At 42.2% G+C, this 21872-nt stretch overlaps 1 protein-coding gene across 4 annotated transcripts in view; it reads left to right on the top strand.

Annotated features, from left to right (window-relative positions):
- The first annotated feature begins 2921 nt into the window (after positions 1 to 2921).
- LOC140370186 (protein numb homolog) overlaps positions 2922 to 21872 on the top strand; it is a 65923-nt gene continuing 46972 nt past the window's right edge. For all 4 annotated transcript variants that reach the window (XM_072457222.1, XM_072457220.1, XM_072457221.1 and 1 more), the window contains exon 1: positions 2922 to 3048. The gene's annotated coding sequence lies outside the window, so the exon portion shown is untranslated. The remainder of the gene's footprint in view (positions 3049 to 21872) is intronic.

The following is a 21872-nucleotide window of genomic DNA, read 5'->3' as shown; positions in this document are numbered from 1 at the left end:
TCAGTACAGCAGAGGTTTCTCATACCAGACGTCAAAGTGCTAAAAGTCACAGATGAGCAGGGCATAGAGGTGGATGAGGATGTCTTTCCAGAACTTGCAACAGAATCAATGTATTTCTTCATCTCCAATGATGATGGTAAGAGGATTGAACATTTCTGGGCTTGTTTGTTTTTTGCAGAAAAGCTTTTACAGAATTGTGGTAATGTTCGCAAAAAAAACAAATAAAATCTCAGCAGCTTGCAGATTGATATCCTGAGCAATCAAAACATTTATTTTGACTCTCCTTTATCCTTCTCATTTCAGTCATCCAACTTGCAGAGTCATCCAAGAACACCCTCTACTGCATCCCAAATGAATGAGGCAGGCCCTTCAGTGTCAACTCACAACAAAGAAATGTGTGCCTCCATTATAGCCAAACCTTTGGGAAGTGGAGTACCAAATACTGTATTTATGAGTGACAAATATGAGGACTTCTGGGATGGAAGCTACTTCAAAAATCATCCTTTGTTTTCAAGTGGTACGTTTGCCCTCCAAATCCAGTTGTATTATGATGAATTTGAGTATGCAAATCCTCTTGGATCAAAAAAGGTATCCATACATTCGCTGCCTTTACTTCATCCCTCGAAATCTTCCCCCCAGGCTGAATTCGGCCTCAATGAACATTCATCTGATGTCACTGTTTCATGCACAAGATGTTAAGAAATATGGGATTGATGAAATACTGAAACCCTTAGTAAAGGACTTGAAAACATCAGAGACTTGTGGGGTTGCTGTTCCAGTTATGTTCATTGGCCTTAAAAATGCAATGGATGTGTAACTAATACGTTTACCCTGAAGAGTTATTCGTTTTTATTTTCAATTAATCAATTTTCAATTAAAATATTTATTATTATTCAATTTATTACCGTTTTATTGCTGTGGTATTCAGTTCGATTGTTGGACGAACACTTGATCACCACTAGAGGTCAGACTATCTTCACAGATGAGCGTCACTGTCGCCACCAGCAGTGTTTGACCTTGACAGGTTGATGGACGGCAATTTGTTGTGAAGAAATCATACAAAGACTGAGCTGCAGATAACTATGTATACAGAGTAAAGAGGGGCAATAAATGGACTAGAAAAGACTAAATAATATGTGGCTGTGTGAGAGTGACAGGGAGACTGAGAAGTCCATAAAAAGCGATTAAAAAGACAGGAAAAGAACAATTGTGCGAACAGGCTCGACAACTTTGTTACCTAAATTGCTGTTGGTTTTGTAGCCTTTCAGGTCATAAAACTTGCCGCACAGTAGAGCTTAGTCAACCCGGGAACTATGTGAGGAATGTGGCTTAATGCTGATAAACTTCTGCCCTTTTACAAAGAGTTGGGTTTCATCATAAAGGCTGTGGCCTGGTCCACTCCACTGCACAGCCCTGGAACAAAGACAAAATACTGAACAGGAGATTCAAAATGATTTTACTATTATTAAGTGAATTATAAATAAATAAATATATATAAATATTCTTTACCTCAAGTGTTATTTACCTAAAATGTTCCACACATTATGGCATTAAACATTTTCTTGTTACATTTATTAATTAACAAGTGTTCCTCACTTGAAAAACATGTATGCTTAATGTGAGCGGGATCACTTCTCCACAGATCTGACCTATAAATTGGCCTGGTTGCGTCACCACGGAGATTGATATGGTTAATGTCTTTCTGTGGAACATTGCAAGACAAGCAATTAAAAGTACAACACACCCTCAATATATTATCTTGAATGAGGTCCAAATTTTGTCCAACCTCGCTGTGTGAAGGAGAGGTTTCGCAGGTCTTTCCTTCCTGCTGCTGTCAGACTTTACAACAAACACTGTTAGCCCTGAACATGTGTCATTCATCTTCATAATCATGTGCAATACTGACATATTCATGGGCAACACTGTCATATTCATGTGCAATACTTTGACATAATGTCAATCATCTTGGTGCAATATTCTCTGTCTATATTTACAGCTGTAAATAAGAGTGTTACTATAGTTATTATATTTTTTTTAATTAAGAGTTTTTATAACAGTTTTTTAAGAGTTTTTTGATAAGAGTGTTTTTTTTAATAAGTTATATGTTTTTTATTATTTACTTCTGTACCTACTTTGTGTCGCAACACTGAAATTTCCCCATTGTGGGACAAATAAAGGCTTATCTTATTTTACATATCAGACAATAGTCCTATATGCCTATTATATATGAATTCATATTGGGGTTTGTAGGTTAATGATTAAAGATCTTATCTTATCTTCAGAACTGTAAACTACTGCAGAAGTTCCCAGCCTTTTTGTCTTCAGCACAATCTTAATCGTTTACCAGTGATTCTTTAGTTATAAATCAATTTAGTATTAGGGCAACATTGCCAATAAAAATATAACTTGTTTTAAAGAGAGTCATGCCAAAATTGTCCCACATATACACGAGTAAGGATGTCAAATGTAGGCTACTATAAGGAAGATTTGACTAAAAATGCTATTCAATTCCACCTTTCGTTTAAATCTGACATTATTCAAAGTACCCCCGGTTGTCCACGTTCCTCTGCTTGGGAAACTACTGCGCCGTCATCACATGCGCCTGCTCCCTTTACTTCCATCCACATTTGGGTTATTTAATCGTTTAATTCCTGCGCTTACCGAAGGAACGTAACAATGCAGAGAAAGTCAGACCGGGATCCAGGTCTTAAGCGCGGCTAAACCAACCTGTCCTGTCCATCCATCGATCACCGCGGTGCCCCTGCTCTCTCTCCCCGCTGTGGGCCAATCCGGATCGGCTTTGTGGCTCCGGGGCGGTGCGTTGCTACGGAGGAAGTTTGGTTGATTCTCCGGAGCTGCAGCGGGAGCCATTCAGCAACAGCAGCAGCCGCGGCGGCGAAGGGAGAGCGAGCAGTGTGTGGACTTGTCTTCTTGCACCCCGCGCCTCTTCTTTCCGTGGGATTTTTTTGAATTATTTCGTCTTTGCGCGGGTCCGGGAGCATTCGTGGTCTATCCTGGACTGATCTGGGTCTCTTGAGGGTCGCACTGGTGAGTGAAGCTAGCGCGGTGTTTCGATAATTAGCTCGTTAGCTCGCCGATGCTAAAGCTGCACTAGCCTGTGTGTGTGTTTTTTTTGGGTTGCGGGGCACACACGTACACGCTCGCGCTCACGCACGCAGCTTCTGTACGCTTCCCTTCACGGCACTTGGACGACCGCAGTCACGATTACATGGCATTTTCCTCGCGTTATAACCTAAAAAAAAACAAAATACAAACACACGACAACCGCTCAGCAACTTTGATCTTCTTATTTTGCCCCAAAGAGGCTAAAACATGACTAGCTGCTAACGTGAATCAAGAGGCTAACTAACCTGAGGCTCCTGTTACCTGGTTAAGTTTGAATTGTTAAATGTTATTGTTAAATGTTATTGTTAAATGTGTTCAATAGTTGTTGATCTATATGAGGAATGCCAGTCAACATTGCTGTAACTGTCTGTGCAGTAATACTTGATAATCATTGTCTTATTTGTACAGTGGAGTATGATCTTGACTTGCAACTATTCGATCAGCTCCAGTCCAGTTTGATTGAATAATATGGCTTTAAATTAAATGTATCATACGAAATGAACTTTGATGAGCTTTTAACCTTGTTCTAACGTATTTCCCCCAACTTACTTGACGTTTCATTTGGATTGCCTCATGTTGTAGTAATCCTTCAAGGCGTGAGTGCTCAGAAAATTCCTGTTTACACCTATACCCCATCCCTGCCCACACCCCTGTGCCTAGTACATGTAGGGGTAGAAATGTCATGTATCCATCAACAATAACTGCATGTAAATGACAATCCGCTGCCTTCTACAATGAAATGCCACTATGAAGAGGCTTGGCTTATCAGACAGAAAATCAATGGATCTGTTTCTATTCTTAAGCCGTTTTAGATCAATATTGTAGTTTAGTTTACAAAATGTAAAAATGATCATCTCCTTGTGTTTTAGTTCAATGCTAAGAACCTTTAAAATGGCATAATTTATCTCCTTTAATCGTGGTGTGCTTTCTGGTTTGTAAATGGGGGAAGTGTATTTTTGCACTACAGTAAATGAAGCGCCAAGTATTTATAAATGTGTTAATAAGATGCCATCTAACACATGTCAAGCATATCTGAAATGAGTCACCCAGCTTCATTCCCATTAATGGCTATATATGCAAGCTGTGATTCACGTACTTAACACATTTTTGTACGATGTGATATTTTGCCCGGAGTATTATCATTACTCGTACTCACTGAAATAGTAATATGGTTGTGCCAATAGAAAGGAATGACTCGTACGTGATGAATCATTTATTGCTGTGTAGGTCAGCCGGTTCAAAGTTTTCTTGAGCTGTTGCATGTCAAATATATGGCAACCGATGATTTATTCACATTGCATGAAACACTCCTCATCACAACATGTATACATTTTTTCCTTGTGTATGGCAATGCAAACAAAGTTGAGATGATGTATTGACATTGAAGTTTATATCAGCTATATTTGTACCACTTTGTTAAATTTGTTAATCGGTCAAGCATAATATTGTAGCTGATATATCAATAATGGTTATGAAATGAATGACAAATCTACAAGGAAGGTTTATTTGCCTTGTAGATATTGCTCAGTGCTTTATTTCCCATTTGGATTGTGTTACCTGCACCTAATCAACCCCTGCGTTTGGTGCAGCTTTTAAAAAAAATGTCTTAATTTTTGTTGTCGTAAGTTAACTACTGCTAGATGAGAAACGTTTGTGATCTGTTTACAACATTTATATATGACAAAATTGGCTTTTTGTTTAAATCATTACAGTATTTGGCCTTGGGAAGGTGACTGTAATGTAAATAAGAAATATAAGTAAAGTATCTTAAGTTTGTCTTTTTCCTACTATCTTATAGCCCACGCACGCCCAGGAGTACATCTTATTTTTCAAATTACAACACAAAGCTCTATTGAAGGCTGTTGCTCTGGACTAACTAGACCTTCTAATCTTTGAGATAAGTAAATTATACAGTGCTAGCTTTTCTGCTGTTGAGTGTGAATGTAATGATCATCATTGATTTTCACTGGTAATATTTTGCTAATAGATAATGGCATGTTGCAAAAATGTACATTCACCACTACTTAGGGTGCTTAATGTAGCAGTGTGAACAGTGTGGAATAGGTTTGATACATTTTTTCAAAGTATATCATGCATCCCACTGCCTTCGACTGCTGGGGCACATAAACCATAGCAGTAATGTATAATAAAATAACTGGATAATTAAGTTTAGTACTGCTCCCTTGGTGTTTAGCCTAATCTTCAATGCTCAATTTCCTTTATGATCATGTAATTAAAATAGATTTAGCAGGGAATAAAATAACATTATTTGCGTTCATTCTTCTTTCTGCCGTTAAGTAACTGTTTTCTTCCGCAGCCTTTTTCAGCCTGTTGTAGTACTTGTTTATCTCGCCCCACAGTGCTTCAAAGCCTGTCCTGAGTGTAGGAGCAGCCGGGCACGTCTTTGTGATTCACTTACTGTGGTGGGTGAAACTAGTGCTGCTCTGAGCTCCTGGTGTAGAGGGAGGCCCAGTTCTTGGCAGCGATTTGTCTGTGCTAATGCAGAAAGTGTAGTGATGCAACGTGGGCAGATAAAGGCTCAAACTGCAAGATGACAAGAAGGCAATCAAAGACCTCCACTTTTGAACCCTGATACTGTAGCGATAAGATAAGATAAGATAAGATAATCCTTTATTGTCCACACATGGGGAAATTTCATTGATACAAGCAGCAGATACAGAGGAAAAGGACAGATCACAGAATATAGGAAGTTTAAAAAACACTCTCAATAGAAGAACTCTTATAAACAAAAACTCCTATAGCTAGGTGTGTCAGGAGTCGGAGCTCGCTGGGGACTGGGGAAACTACTATGCTTGGGTTGTCCAAATGAATAAATACATGTTCAAATTGGTATCTAGATTTGATTCTAGTCACAAGTATTACAGAAATGTATAGCCTAAACCTCTAGTTGTGTTACCTCCAAATGCAATTCCAGAATATAATAAATCACATTTGAAACCATAAATTAAGTAGTGTTTATGCACTGCAGTTATCTTTTCACTGCTAAATATTACCGGACAATTGAGCTCTGTTTCAGGAGGAGACGACGGACACTTCAAAATCCAAATCCCCAAAACACATATTTAACCATCACAGGACTTGCAAAGACATTTAATAAGGTAAAAATGCTACTTAGTTCTCCTTTTAACAGTAGAAAAAAAATCAGTCCGTCCAGAATCCAGATGACTACAAATGAAGCTTTTTCTACAATGGAACATTCCTGGACGAATGAGGGATTACACTGACATGTTTCTCCTTTGATAACAACTTTCCCCAATAATGATGATATCTTTATGCCGACATAAAGTTCTCATCATTATTATTTATGCCGACATCGCTTGCCTTTTAGTGGCGATGTGATAATTGCAAAACTCTGCCCAAAATGATCCTGCCTCCATTTTAGCCTTACTGGCCAATGGAATGACATCACGTGAGCAGAGCCAATTGAGAAAGCAGAGGGTCAGTGTCACTTTGGCTTTCACTCAAGCAGAACGTGAATCGATGAGAGGCGACAGTAGCAGCAGATTGCCTCCTCTTCCCCTTTTCCCAGCTACGGCCTACAGCAGGACACTTTGTCGGTGTCAGTCACCTGTCTCTCCTGTTTGTGTTTGTATTTGTGATTATGTTCCTTTTTATATTGGCTGCAGTTTGAGTGGTGGGAAATGAGTTGGCTGCCTTTGTTGTTGTGTATATTGTGCAAATGCAAATAATGTGGGAGCATCGTGTGCTTTGGTGTTTTGTGAGGAGGTGTAGAAAATAAGTGGAAAAAGCATAAACCATAAAAGCCTAAAACTGTGCTCTACTTGTTGCAAATGCTAAATGTGACATTAGCTTTGCCATGATGAGTCTGATTGATCGACATTGTAGTTTAGATCTCTAAAAAACATGTTCGGAAATGCATTTGATTCTTGTATTAGTTTAGATTTTCATCCTTCAGCTCTGGATGTGTTTAATTTGAACTTTTACGGGCTGTAACAGATTTTTACTTTTTGAAAACAGAACTAGTTCATTTATAAGTCTTTACAGCAGTCCACATGTTTTACTTGAGGTATTTCCTGTATCCTAAATATTCAATATGATGAGTTTATAAGCACTTTTCACAAATCTCTTGAGATAAAAGCTAACAAAACATTGGCATGCAAACGGCACACTTCCTGCTTCGAAGAATAAAACGCTTTATATTCATATGCATTTTCACCCAAATAGAATCTTTTACAATATATCTATCCATCCATCCATCCATCCATCTTCTGCCGCTTTATCCGGGGCCGGGTCGCGGGGGCAGCAGTCTGAGCAGGGACTCCCAGACTTCCTTCTCCCCAGACACTTCCTCTAACTCCTCCGGGGGGATCCCGAGGCGTTCCCAGGCCAGCCGAGAGACATAGTCTCTCCAGCGTGTCCTGGGTCTTCCCCGGGGCCTCTTCCCGGTGGGACATGCCTGAAACACCTCCCGAGGGAGGCGCCCAGGAGGCATCCGGAACAGATGCCCGAGCCACCTCAGCTGGCTCCTCTCGACGTGGAGGAGCAGCGGCTCTACTCCGAGCTCCCCCCGTGTGGCCGAGCTCCTCACCTTATCTCTAAGGGAGCGCCCAGCCACCCGGCGGAGGAAACTCATTTCGACCGCTTGTATCCGCGATCTTGTTCTTTCGGTCACTACCCAAAGCTCATGACCATAGGTGAGGGTAGGAACGTAGACCGACCGGTAAATAGAGAGCTTTGCCTTTCGGCTCAGCTCCCTCTTTACCACAACGGTCCGATGCAGCGACTGCATCACTGCAGCCGCTGCACCGATCCGCCTGTCGATCTCACGCTCCATCCTTCCCTCACTCGTGAACAAGACCCCGAGATACTTGAACTCCTCCACTTGGGGCAAGGACACCCCACCCACCTGGAGAGGGCAAGCCACCTTTTTCCGGTCGAGAACCATGGCCTCGGATTTGGAGGTGCTGATTCTCATCCCAGCCGCTTCACACTCGGCTGCAAACCGTCCCAGTGCATGTTGCAGGTCCGGGTTTGATGGAGCCATCAGGACAACATCGTCTGCAAACAGCAGAGATGAGATCCTGTGGTCCCCAAACCGGACACCCTCCGACCCCTGACTGCGCCTAGAAATTCTGTCCATAAAAATTATGAACAGAACCGGTGACACAGGGCAGCCCTGGCGGAGTCCAACATGCACTGGGAACAGGTCTGACTTACTGCCGGCAATGCGAACACAGCTCCTGCTCCGGTCATACAGGGACCGGACAGCCCTGAGCAAAGGGCCCCGGACCCCGTACTCCCGGAGCACCCCCCAAAGGACACCCCGAGGGACACGGTCAAAAGCCTTCTCCAGATCCACAAAGCACATGTGGACTGGTTGGGCAAACTCCCATGAACCCTCGAGCACCCGATGGAGGGTATAGAGCTGGTCCAGTGTTCCACGACCGGGACGAAAACCACTCTGCTCCTCCTGAATCCGAGGTTCGACTATCGGTCGGATTCTCCTCTCCAGTACCTTGGAATAGACCTTACCCGGGAGGCTGAGGAGTGTGATCCCTCTGTAGTTGGAACACACCCTCCGGTCCCCCTTCTTGAACAGAGGGACCACCACCCCGGTCTGCCAGTCCAGAGGCACGGTCCCCGAACGCCACGCGATGTTGCAGAGACGTGTCAACCAAGACAGTCCTACAACATCCAGATACTTTAGGTACTCAGGGCGGATCTCATCCACCCCCGGAGCCCTGCCACCGAGGAGTTTGCGGACAACCTCAGTGACTTCAGCTTGGGTGATGGATGAGCCAGCCTCCGAGTCCCCGGTCTCTACTTCCTCTTCAGAAGACGTGACTGAGGGATTAAGGAGATCCTCAAAGTATTCCTTCCACCGTCCGACGACATCCCCAGTTGAGGTCAGCAGGCCTCCACCCGCACCGTAAACGGTGTTTGTGAGACACTGCTTCCCCTTTCTGAGGCGCCGGACGGTTTGCCAGAATTTCTTTGGTTCCGACCGATAGTCCTCCTCCATGGCCTCCCCGAACTCCTCCCAGGCCCGGGTTTTTGCCTCTGCGACAGCGCGAGCCGCGGCTCGCTTGGCCTGCCGATACCCGTCGATGACCTCCGGAGACCTACAAGCCAGAGTGGCCTGATAGGCCTCCTTCTTTAGTCTGACGGCATCCCTTACTTCCGGTGTCCACCACCGGGTGGACACCTTGCGACCACAGCTCCGAGCAGCCGCATCAACAATGGAGGCGGAGAACATGGTCCACTCGGACTCAATGTCCCCAGCCTCCCCCGGGACATGGGAGAAGCTCTCCCGGAGGTGCGAGTTGAATACCCTACTGACAGAGGGCTCCACTAGACGTTCCCAACAGACCCTCACAATGCGCTTGGGTCTGCCAAGTCTGTCCGGCTTCCTCCTCCGCCAGCGGATCCAACTCACCACCAGGTGGTGATCGGTTGACAACTCTGCCCCTCTCTTCACCCGAGTGTCCAAGACACGCGGCCGGAGGTCTGATGACACGACAACTAAGTCGATCATTGACCTCCGGCCTAGGGTGTCCTGGTGCCACGTGCACTGATGGACACCCTTGTGCTTGAACATGGTGTTCGTTATGGACAATCCGTGGCTAGCACAGAAGTCCAATAACTGAACACCGCTCGGGTTCAGATCGGGGAAGCCGTTCTTCCCGATCACCCCTCTCCAGGTGTCACTGTCATTGCCCACGTGGGCGTTGAAGTCCCCCAGTAGAACAACGGAGTCCCCGGTCGGTGCACTGTCCAGTACCCCTCCCAAGGACTCCAAGAAGGCCGGGTACTCTGCACTGCTGTTCGGCCCGTAGGCCGCCACAACAGTGAGAGACCTGTCCCCCACCCGAAGGCGGAGGGACGCGACCCTCTCGTTCACCGGGGTAAACTCCAACACGTGGCGGCTGAGCTGAGGGGCTATCAGCAAGCCCACACCAGCCCGCCGCCTCTCCCCGCGGGCAACACCAGAGAAGTGGAGCGTCCAGCCCCTCTCGAGGAGATGGGTTCCAGAGCCCAAACTGTGCGTGGAGGTGAGGCCGACTATATCTAGTCGGTATCGCTCAACCTCCCGCACAAGCTCAGGCTCTTTCCCCCCCAGCGAGGTGACATTCCATGTCCCCAGAGTTAGTCTCTGTGTCTGGAGATCTGGTCGCCGAGGCCCCTGCCGTCGACTGCCGCCCAGATCTCTCTGCACCGGCCCCTTATGGATCCTCCTGCGGGTGGTGGGCCCACGGGAGGGCGGCCCCACGTCGCTCTTTCGGGCTGTGCCCGGCCGGGCCCCGTGGGGTAAGACCCGGCCACCAGGCGCTCGCCATGGAGCACCCATCCCAGGCCTGGCTCCAGGATGGGGCCCCGGTGACGCCGATCCGGGCGACGTGAACTGCCTTGATTGTGTCGTCGTCATAAGAGGCTTCTGAACCGATCTTTGTCTGACCCGTCACCTAGGACCTGTTTGCCTTGGGAGACCCTACCAGGGGCATGAAGCCCCCGACAACATAGCTCCCGGGATCATTCGGGCACTCAAACCCCTCCACCACGTTAAGGTGTCGGTTCAAGGAGGAGTACAATATATCAATACAATATATCTAGTCATTCAAAATCGGGTACATGAACTGAATGAAGTTTTGTTATTCACGTTTCAAAACTGTATAAATCAGGTACAGCCCTTTTTAAACTAAATCCTATTTGTAATACAACAATCGCAGTACTTGTCCGCAAAAATGCAATTGGATGCTTCTCAAATTGCAAGTAACCGTCCATCCAGATTTCATATTTTTCATTTATAGTTTTAAAGAACAAGCTTGCGGTTGCCTATTACTTTATCCTCAACTTTAACCTTAACACTAGATGTGTGTGGGGTCAGTTTGTGAAAATAAATTGCTACATCTGAGGATTTTTACTCGCCTAAACCTTTTGCACAGGTCTGCACAGTAAGTAGGTCTGTAGTAGTTCACTCAGATGAACTTGGCTCCCTGTGTCTGAGAGTCTTTATTGGGCTGAGCTCCTGCAGAGACAGCCCTCGAGTCCTGATCTCTCACGAGCATTTGACCCGGTTCCAATGGTCCCTAAAATAGGCCCGGGGCGCTCTGAATCTGAGCTGCGTAGGACTTTGATACTGTTTGTAGTAAACGGAGCCATTGCCCAGTATAACTTTGTACACAAATCCAGGACTTGAGTTTCACAACAAACTCCAGTGTTTACACAGAATCAAGGCTAAAGAGCTGCTCGTGTATTTACATGCTCCGACCAGTATGAAGTCAGGCATCACACTTACTGGATATTTTCTTTTACGATGTGAAAACGAATCAATACCCAGGTACTAATTGATATTAACACTAGTCTCGATGTTTAATTTAATTTAAGTAAAAAAATTATATTGTCTTCCTTGTCTATAGTCAAACAGGTGTAATGTATGGTGAAAGTAAAGAAATTTTATTTTAGTTTTGTGTTCTACTGTTTTTAAAAAAATCGAAAGTTTAAACAGCCCTAAACTTGTTTATTTATTTGGCATATTAAAACAGCATTCACATTGTGAGTATGAGCCTGGTTTAATAAAGATTTTGATGTCAGAAAGAAACACCTTTTTAAAGAAGTTACTGAACTACACTGTAAAAGGATTGTTCCATCACCTAAACGTTATATTCACAAAATAAAACTGTCTAAAACCAACGCTTTGGTAAAATAACTAATTAGGCCCGAGCGCCACAAGCTGGCGAGAGGCCTATTAATCTCGTAAGGCCGTGCGAAGCACGGCTGCGAAAGTGCGCACGTAGTGCGCACGAAATCGAGCGCGAAGCGCTCGCCCACTTCCAAACACTCACTAACGCACTCCTCCACTCATGCATGCCCCGTGCATACTAATTAGTAGTAGGAAAATGGAACATTACCGTTGTAAACGGGCGAAGCCCGTGCAAAAGTGCGCACTAAACGAGCACTTTACATTGAGATGACGACCGCAAAGCGGACGTCATCCCCATATAAAGCACTCATTTGCGCTAAGTAGCTCACGAATACGTTCCCCATCTCTTGCATGTTCCGTGCATATAAGCATGTAATGCAAAAATTGAACATTATTACTGTTTAGAGGGCCAAAAACACAAAGTGGGCGGAGCCCACTCAAAATTAACGAAAGTACCCGTCAGTGACCAGGGACCCACACCATGAGGTAGGAAAGCGCGAGCGCTTTCCGAAAATGTATAGTTTATGATATTTGAAAAATGGGAAACATTGTTTTCGCATCGGAATATTATTCTTTCTTCTTCTTCTTCTTCTTCTCGGGACCAACCCCCCTATTTTTCACCCAGTGAACATTGACGAAAAGTCACAAAAATTTGCACACCTCTAAAAATCGTGCCTCTCTACATTCTGGCTATTTCCCTTTTCTAAAATAAAAAAAATTGGCGCGTCAGCGCCCCCAAATGTACCAAAAATGCATTGAGAGATGGGAAATGACCCAAAAAAAATCTGATCGTAGAATCATGAAATTTGGCGCCGAGGTAGATGGTGACAAGAGAAGTAAAAAATATTATTACGGCAACGCCGTCCGCCCAACCAAATGTCGGCCATATTGCTTCAAAAATGGCTAAACATGACTTCTGAGTTTTTCCAAACGTCGTACTTTTACGAACTCCTCCCAGGGCGTTGGCCCTAAAAAGCTGAAATTTGGTGAAAATGCTACTGAGGAGTGGGACATCAAAAGTTATCCAAATTACATTGATACCTCTCACGGTCTCTGTACGGCGAAGCCGCAAACTGTAGCTAGAATTTCAGAAATCTCCCATATTTAAAATTTCTGCCGTTTGCGCAGATAAAATCCGAATTGCGTCAAATTAGAATCAGTTGTTAAACTCTTTGCCCTAAACCTACTTGAAGTGAAATAAATTCATTTGGCGCCACAGCGCCCCCTACAGATTTTATATGGAGGTTAAATGTTTAGTTTTCCGAAATTATATGAAATTTGACACACAACTCAATTTTGGCATCCCCATCAAAAAAGTCAATGAGACCCATGTCATAATTGTTATGGCGTTGCCGTAACGATGACCGAAACCTTTCATGTTATTCCAATGGGGAAATCGCCAGAACATGTTTACACTTTAGACTTTCACAAACTCCTCCCAGGGCGTTAGACATATTAACCTGAAATTTGGTGAGACTCATCTTCAGGACCATCAAAAGTTATCCACATTTTCAGTCAAAGAGTCACGGTGTCTGTGCGGCAAAGCCGCACATTTTGCCAAGAATTCAAAATAAAATAGCTTTTTGATGGTAAAACAAAGGGGAGAAGATGTGACAGCGTCACAGATTCAGCAGTAGGCGTAATAAAAGGACAATTGGGGCGCGTTAGCGCCCCCTCCTCTTGCGGCGTGGCGGCGGTGTGGCGGCGGCGTGGCGAGGGCCGATCATTGCCGCTTGCGGCTATATTTACATTTTACCTTCAGGTAATTGGATGTGGTCAACCTGAAAATAGTTAATCGTCATTTGATTCTAAAAGTCCTTCAACTCTGAATGAGACTTGAATTTGTGTCGGCTGTTCTCTTCTTTTTTGCTTCACTTGGAGAAACTCACTGAATAAAATATTTGTAATTTATCATTGGAAAATGATAACGGTACAAAACACAATGTACATTAAAGACCAAAGCAGGATATTTAAAAAAAAAAAAAATCATTATTTTGAATCCCACACTGTTTTATGTTGAACATCTCAATAAAGAAGACTTTAACCACAGAAGCTGATGTTCACGCTCTCCTGTAAATAGTGTTTACATAAAAGGTTCAGAAAGATAAAACTCCCAAAGTTTGACCTACACATGCATGTTTGTTAAAATCCACTAGCAACAAACCCATCAATATAAATTATATAAAAATGAGAATTAGTTTATCATCTGAGAAGTGTAAGGTTCTTCTCTCCAAAAATAATTACTTCAGTTGAAGCCTTTCTACCTCAGCAGTGATTTCTCCCACAATGCAATGCTTTCAGTCAAAAAATACAGAAAAATCCATACAATATAATAAATGGAACAGTGCTTGTTTAACTTCAGACACAAGACTGACTCAACAAAGGAGAAAGTCCTTCAAAATATACAGGAAAAGGTCTTGTTTTTTTATGGACATTTAAAAAAAGTTAATAAAGGTTTAGTTTCGATTTATAGTAAGGATGATCTGAAAAATTCTTGATAGCTTACCTATGCTCTGCTTTGCCAAATATCTTTTCAAAATGTGCTCAAAACGTATAGGAGGAGTCCAGACCGAATACCTCCTACACATGAAAATAGGACATCATCAGTATACTGCATGTATCTTTATCCTTTTCACCAGCAATGCAGTATTTGTACCTCAAGGCCGTCTGGCGGGTCTGCACGGAGCTGCGTCAGCACTCATCTGAATACATGAAAAACAAGCGTCTGCTCTGTGTGTGAGCTTACTTCTTTTAGCGACGCCTTTTGGGACAATGTCTTAAGATCATAATTAGGTCCAAGGGGCTTTGGGCTCGACCGCGCCTTTTCAAACTGCATTAAAGCTTACGGGGAAAGGTAGGGCTCGGTCTCTTACCAAATGTGTTTTCTTCCCTTCTAAGAATTTTTGCAACATTGTGCGATACACAGATTAGGTTTTCCCAGCCTTGCATTGCCGTCTGCCTCTCGAGTTGGCCCCCACTATGTGCTATTGTCTGAGTGGGGCCCGGTGTGCGAGACACCTGAGCCTCCTCCTGGAACGGCTCATGTCTTATTCAGACCCATGATCTCTACTTTAATCACACAGACCGGAGCGGGCCGACCCACAGAGGAGCAACGATGGACTTTTCTCCCAAAGGTTAAATGGGACGCTAGGTGAGGCAAGGAATGACATATACGTTCAATGAAGAAGTCAGAGTTTGTGCCATTCATTTTTTTAAATGTTTTTTTGATACGTTTTTCAGTAATTTGGTTGTGGTAAAGTAAAGTGAATTTACTTTACCACATTTACTTTACCACTTTACAGTGATTCAAACCACAGTGAAGTGGTTTGAATCCTATGAGCACGAGCTGTTCAGTTTTTAACTCAAGAGACAATGCTTGTACCAGTGAATTGAATGGATTAAACCTCTTATGATGATGGAACTATTGCTGTTTTCTCTCATGAATCATCAAACGATATTAGGGAATATTAAAGTGGAAAATATGATGTACATTTATTTCTGAAGTGCCCAGAGGGGTGTGTTTATTGCACAATAGGCTGATGTCTAAATGACAAGACAGAAAGCCAGGCGTCAACCGCTGAGCTGTCAATCAAATGTCAAACTCTGCCAGTTCAATTGTTCCACTGTAGCACACAAGAGAGAACGCCGCCATGACTCGATTTAAGGAAACCCCCATTTACAGTGAGGTTCAGCTGTTTTACCTTGTCTTTTAGAGCTTGGGCTTGTGTCGTCACACTTCTGAGGATATTCAGTTGGCCTAATGTTAAACCAATAGAGATTTTAAGATGCTAAGCATAAAGCGTTCATTCAAAACTATTCTGACACCAGTGTGATAAATGTATTTACCATCAGTGACTCAGCAGCTCATCAGGTTGCTCATCAGCTCACCCAGCACAAGGAAAGTTACACTGTTCACATTCAATTGAAACATTTGAAAAAAATGGTTGATTCCAAAACATTCACTAAAACTTGACTAAACCAGCACAAAATCAGTGCAGTACTAAACACTTGAACAGGACTAAATGGAAACTACTACACTTGCCTCCCACTTTGCAAATAGATCCAGCAAAGTCACATCGCTGCATAGTTTCCTAGTAAACGCCACAACAATAAACAATAGTAAATCATCTTTTCAATGTCTCAATCTGACTCATGCCTTTTGCCACAGGCGTTATTGAACAGGACAGTTCAGTGTGAAATGGGGGATGAGAGAGGGAAGGACATCCTGCACATGGTCAGAGATGGATTTGAACTCGCGACCCTGTGACCCGGCTGCACACGGAGCCCGGCATGCGTGCTGTCCACTCAGCCACATAACGGCACAACTCATTTAATTAGTCTGAAGCCCTCTTTTCCCTGTCATAGTATTTCTATGTCAGAGTTGGTGAGTCTTGATAAGAGACTCTTCTTGTGGCCCCTTGGCACCGACTTGGAACCGGCTCTGTTTATTGTGTAACGCTGCTGTGCCTAATCCAAATTCCCCGGGCCACTGTCTGCCTCTTAGATAACCATATGCTCAGAGGAAGTCTCTCCATTGGAGCGTACAGTCCGACTGAGGATAGTTGTTTTATGATGTTTGCAGTTAGATTTGGCTTTCTAAGAACAGTTTTCGGTTGACTCAAAAGCACAGTGGACCATACTGGAGCAGTGAGCGCCTCCCACTGAGAACAACGTTAATTATGAATGAGCTGAATATTGTGTTTTACATGAAGTACTGGCTTAGCTTTTATCCTGATTTCTGCTTCATTTTCTGGACGGAATAATGCATTATTGCTGTGTTTATTAAATTGTTCTAAGAAAGAGTAAAATACTTATCATATGAATTTATTTGATTTATTACATGAAAAACGTTTAATTTAAATTGTTTTTGTGTTTTACTTTAAAGCAGAACTGGACGATATACCCAAATTATAATATCTCTAATTGATCTCATATTTTGGGTACTCATTCCTCAGTGACTGCTACTGTTTCGAACAGGGGAAGCCTATAACAATTTCATTCATATTGGAGCGACATATCGAATTTTAGATCATGAATATGGAAAATCTGAATATCAAATATATGAGGGAAAAAAACTACAATAAGAACTGATTTTTAAAAAAAGTTCTGTTGTAAATGTTCAAATAAGGGTATATGGTGATATTTCTGGACTTTTGTCATACATTTTATAGACTTTTATTTCACATTTATCTGATAATTAAATATATGTTTCTAAAAGATGTGTTATAAGTAATTTTACACTGCCTATATTACATTTATGTACATGCATAAGAAAGTCTGGAGTTAACCTTGTGGTCAATTTTATGATTTTGTCAATTTTTCCCTCACATTGTCAATTATTAAAAAACGAAAATAAAAATGTTAGCACCCCCACAGACAACTGCCTGCGTGCTAACACAGAATGTGCCAATCCAAACGCACAGTTCAACAAGTAGATCAAGGTGTAACAAGAGGTGTAAGTGACTCATCTCGAAGTTGGTTTAAAGTTTAATGTGTTTTCTCCCATCGAGAGGAGGTCGGTGCACATTCCTCTCAAATACCTTTTTTTTATACGGGAACTGGTAAAAAGACTCTTATCAGGAGGAGGTTAGTTTCCTGTGGCTTGCATCACTTCTGTATTTCTATATGGCAAGAATTCAAACACAAAATGGAAAGTCATGTGTCATCCATGTCATCTATGGCCGTGTTATTATTGTGGGGTATATAGAATGAATATAAACACATTTTGGTCAAGACAAAATGCATCTACATTTATTTATGACATTATAACATTTTGACCAAATTGAGCTGCTATTTTCGATTTGAGCTTAATAAGTAAGTTGGGCCGATCCCCTTAACTATGGACACATTACCGTCAAATTAAGCAATCGGTAGCGTTCTGAACTGTAGATCTTGAATATCAATTTCTGATTAATAAGGCAATGATGACTACTGTCGCGTTTTTTTGGATCCCAATTTGTTGCCCGTTTATTGGCCGCTACTCTTTGCCATTACATAAATCAAACCAAAAACAATCACATTTTCTTGTTGTTCTTGTGGTCTGTTGCAACTGTTACGTATTTGTTATTTACTCATTATATAATAGGCATACAAAGTGAATAGTATCCAAGCACAGTCATCATTTTGGATTGAGATGGAAGCTGGCAATCAGTTTATATAATTTCCAATACCATTTCCCAATATGCATATGATTTTCTTTCTAATATGAAAGTGCTTTACATAACGGGAAAAGACGCATTAAAATTACAATACAAACGGGTAAAAACATAAACAATCTTAAAATGTATTTAAAAACAAGACTGCAGTCGTATGCGCAGCAAAACAGGACAGTTTTTAGCCTACATTTGTGAGAGTAATGGTTGTTAATATTTCTGCAGCTGGGCTTATAAACCAAGGTAGCTCAGAGTTTATTTTTCCTATTCAAAATGCATTTAAGTTTGTTTGTTTTTTCAATTGACTTAGTTATGGCTGTGAGTGCGGGCTTGTCCACCACACTAACAGAATGTGATTGAACTGAAGCTTTGTGGTAACTTTCACAATGCCATCTTCTCGTTATTGTTTGGTTGCTGTTATTTGCAGTTCCCCAGTTGATACTAGAGCTGTTTTTGTCCATCGCTTTGCCCTTCTGCGGTGGTTTCCTGTCTGACCAGGCCCTTGACTGCATTACTCCTGGTTTTCTCATAAATGTCCAAGCCTTTACAGAAACCACTGCTTCCTTTTTATAATCGAGTTAAACAATTTGCACAGATATAGTTCTAACATCATTTAGAAAGATGAACAGATGCGTAAGGGCAGAAGTTCAAGCCCTGGACACAAGTTACTTAAAATAACAAACCTTTACTTTGGGTCAGCATATTATTCTTTGTAAAAATAATTAAATATTTTGGAAGCTATCATGCAATCAATAATATCAATATTAACTTTGGAGTTTTAGTGCATTACAAATAGGCATTATTATATAGACAGATGAGCCTTCAGAGGCCGTATGCAAATTCAGTGTTTTATTTACTTTAATGGGTGCTTTAGTAATGCATTGAAGCTTGGTCTTATACCCAGGTGAGGTATGGTTTAGTCCAGGTTTGGGTCTACAGCGTTTTCAAACTAGCCCTCATTTTAAAAAGTTGGAGAGCCACTGATCTTTTGACCTTAACAGTGCATTTCGTTTCATATAACTATTACTCACGTGAACAGTGTAATAGAAGTGCTGTGTCATAAAGTCTAGATTATGGCTCTGTGAGATATGACCTCATCCTGGTGCAGTCCATAGTCCACGTCTCACCTGTGTCACGCCTCGTTTGTTCTCATGTGTCTCTTTGACTCGTGTTAGCTGCTGCTCTGGTAAACCGTTTCCTGTTTTCTCTGACGATCATAACTGATTACTAATCAAATTGAAAAACACAAAGTCGCTAAGCAACTGCCTCTCTGCAAGTTGGAAGATTTTAAAGTGACAGTAAATAGGTTTCATCATGTTTAATACAGATTTTTGAGGCGTAGGGGCAGATTGCTCTGCAGTGCCTAGAGTTCTTTCTTTATTGAGCCAGGTCTGTCATTTTTGAGACGCTTATACAGGATTAGCTATTATTTTGTAGTTTTGAATTTATAACAAGCAATAATCCTTCATTTTCCATGGTAATGACACTTTTTGGCTATTGTCGCATACAGTCTTCACTAATGAAGACTTTGAGTAAAGAGGGACGGTAAAATAACTTTTTTTTCTACAGTTGAAAGTATCGAAAATCAGATATGAAAACTAGATACTCATTTGAACAAATATCGATGTTAAAACAATTTAACCTTTCCTGAACAGTTTTAGAATGATCTCGAGCTTTATCATAACTACTATAAGATCACAAAGTACTATTATTTTCTCTTGTATGTGTAACAATTTGTTTTTGTGGTATCGTAATCTGTATCGAGTCTCAAGCCTATTTATTAGTGTTGTAACAATGCTACCAAATTTGCTGGTATTTTCTGCTATAAATGTGTTATTGAAGAACCGGGCGTATGTTACCCACAACAGACTAGCTTACCTCGTCTCTACCTGCTCTATGAACAAGAAATATAACCTAAATGTATCCCGACCGAACCCTGTCAGTCTTCTGAATAAACAGACTGGAAACACTTATACGTAATCTCCAGTGTATGCGAGCACTGTCCGCTGTCCTCCCGCTGCTCTCCATAAAGAGCCAGTTGGGACACAGAGCCGTGGGCGCAGGTTCGTGAGGCGCATTCCTGAAGTGAGTCTGCCAGAGAATTGTAAAGCGGCTCCTCCACGCAAACTCGCAGAACCAGCCCAGCCGCATAATCCCTGTGACGTCAGGGCCCGCTGCTTGCATCATGTGGACTCCTCTTTGTGGTTTCTAGTTTCCTTTTTGAAAGTTACAGAATCCGATAACACTACAGAGAAACGGAGGAATACCCAGTCCTGTAAAGTAGGTTTCTCATTGCCTCATGGTTTCAAGCTATCGATTAAGCAATATGAATCAATTGTGTATAATGGGACAAGGTCCTCACAGAAACCTAAATAATTAACCACAACAACACACAATCGATTATAGAAATACACGTCAACTAATTTAGTCACTGAATAGTTGTTCTAGAGGTGTTATGCCTGAAAGCAGTAATTGCGTGAAAGTAACATGAACATTGTGTACAGTTTTAGTTTTTTTGATTCATATTGATCTAATTTTTATAAAAAGCTGATAATCACAGGCTTTTTGTGTTCCAAACAACTTATTGACTGGTTCAAAGTCACTTAATTAATCGATTAAAAGAATGAGGTTGCATTCAGAAAAAAAAAACACCATGTACCATAACTTTCGGACAGTTGAGCGAAGCTGATGCTGGGCCAACTAAATTTACAAAGGCATTTACATATATATAGGCACCTGTCTATATGCTGCAGATATCCACGTTGTAACATGAGATATTTACACAGAAAGATGGTACACAGTCATTTCATTGTGGGGAGGGTTCTAAAATACGATGCCATTTTGCACTTCCGTACGTTTGTACTTAACGAGAGACCAAGAGAGGGAGAGCTTCCTGTTCGAGCGCCCCTAGAGGTCTTTGGCCTGTAAAAATCTGTATGGGCCGCAGGGTCCAAAGCACGAGAAAAAAGTCATGACTGAGAGTCCAAAATGTACAATTATTCAAATTTTTCTGACTGAACATTTCATTTTACCATTTAGTCCATCAAGATATTTTGAGAGCTGTCCTGCTTTTGATAATGGAGCGGAGGTGCTGAACTGTGATGTGGTGCTTTCAGAGCTGCTCTGTTGTGTTGGCCCGGTCCATGCTCTCAGTAGTACGTGGTGATTGTGTGTCTGGTCTCTCAGCGGGACCATCCTGTTCCTCTCGGGGCCCCTGCTGCTCCACAAACTCGGCCTCTACCCTCCACACGCCGCGGCTGCAAGTGCCACTGACCAAAGCTGACCACCGCACGGCTGACGTACTCCGCACTCATCGATTTCAAAGTTATAATTATAGTCCAGGCTCTCGCAGCGCATTGATTTTCCTGTGAATATTTTCCATCTACCGTATTTACATTATCTCCAGAAGTCATTTGTGAAATTTGCTCTGCGTTTTTCTCCTGTGTTTAACAGTGTTTCTAATTTGGACTTGGGGAAAATAGTGGTTAAGTAAATATGTCTATATGTAATCCACCCTTCTTCCAGATGCTTTTTATAACAAATATATATATTTTTAATTATACCAAGTTTTTAGTTTGATTCCAACAGGGCTGTCAACATTCTAAATACAAATACAAAATAGTATCAAAACTAGATTAGAGCAAGTATTTACAGTACAGTGAACCCTCGTTTATCGCGGGGGTTACGTTCAAATCAAATCAAATCAATTTATTTTTGTAAGGCCCAAAATCACAACAACAGTTGCCTCTGAGGGCCACAGGGAGAGATGAATCAACAATGTCTGTGGTGGCGATGAAGTCAGACAATGTCTGTGGTGGCGAGGGACGATGTCCCAGGGTCCTCTGTCCTTAGACTCTCCTTCTCGGCCAGGAAAAACTACAAAAAAAACCTCTTTGGGAAAAAAGCGTAGA

Source organism: Eucyclogobius newberryi, unplaced genomic scaffold, assembly GCF_026437365.1.
Source record: "Eucyclogobius newberryi isolate DKJ021-1_F unplaced genomic scaffold, fEucNew1.0.hap1 SCAF_21, whole genome shotgun sequence".
NCBI lineage: Eukaryota > Metazoa > Chordata > Actinopteri > Gobiiformes > Gobiidae > Eucyclogobius > Eucyclogobius newberryi.
Note: the sequence above shows the minus strand (reverse complement) of the source record. Positions and strands in the feature narration are given on the sequence as shown.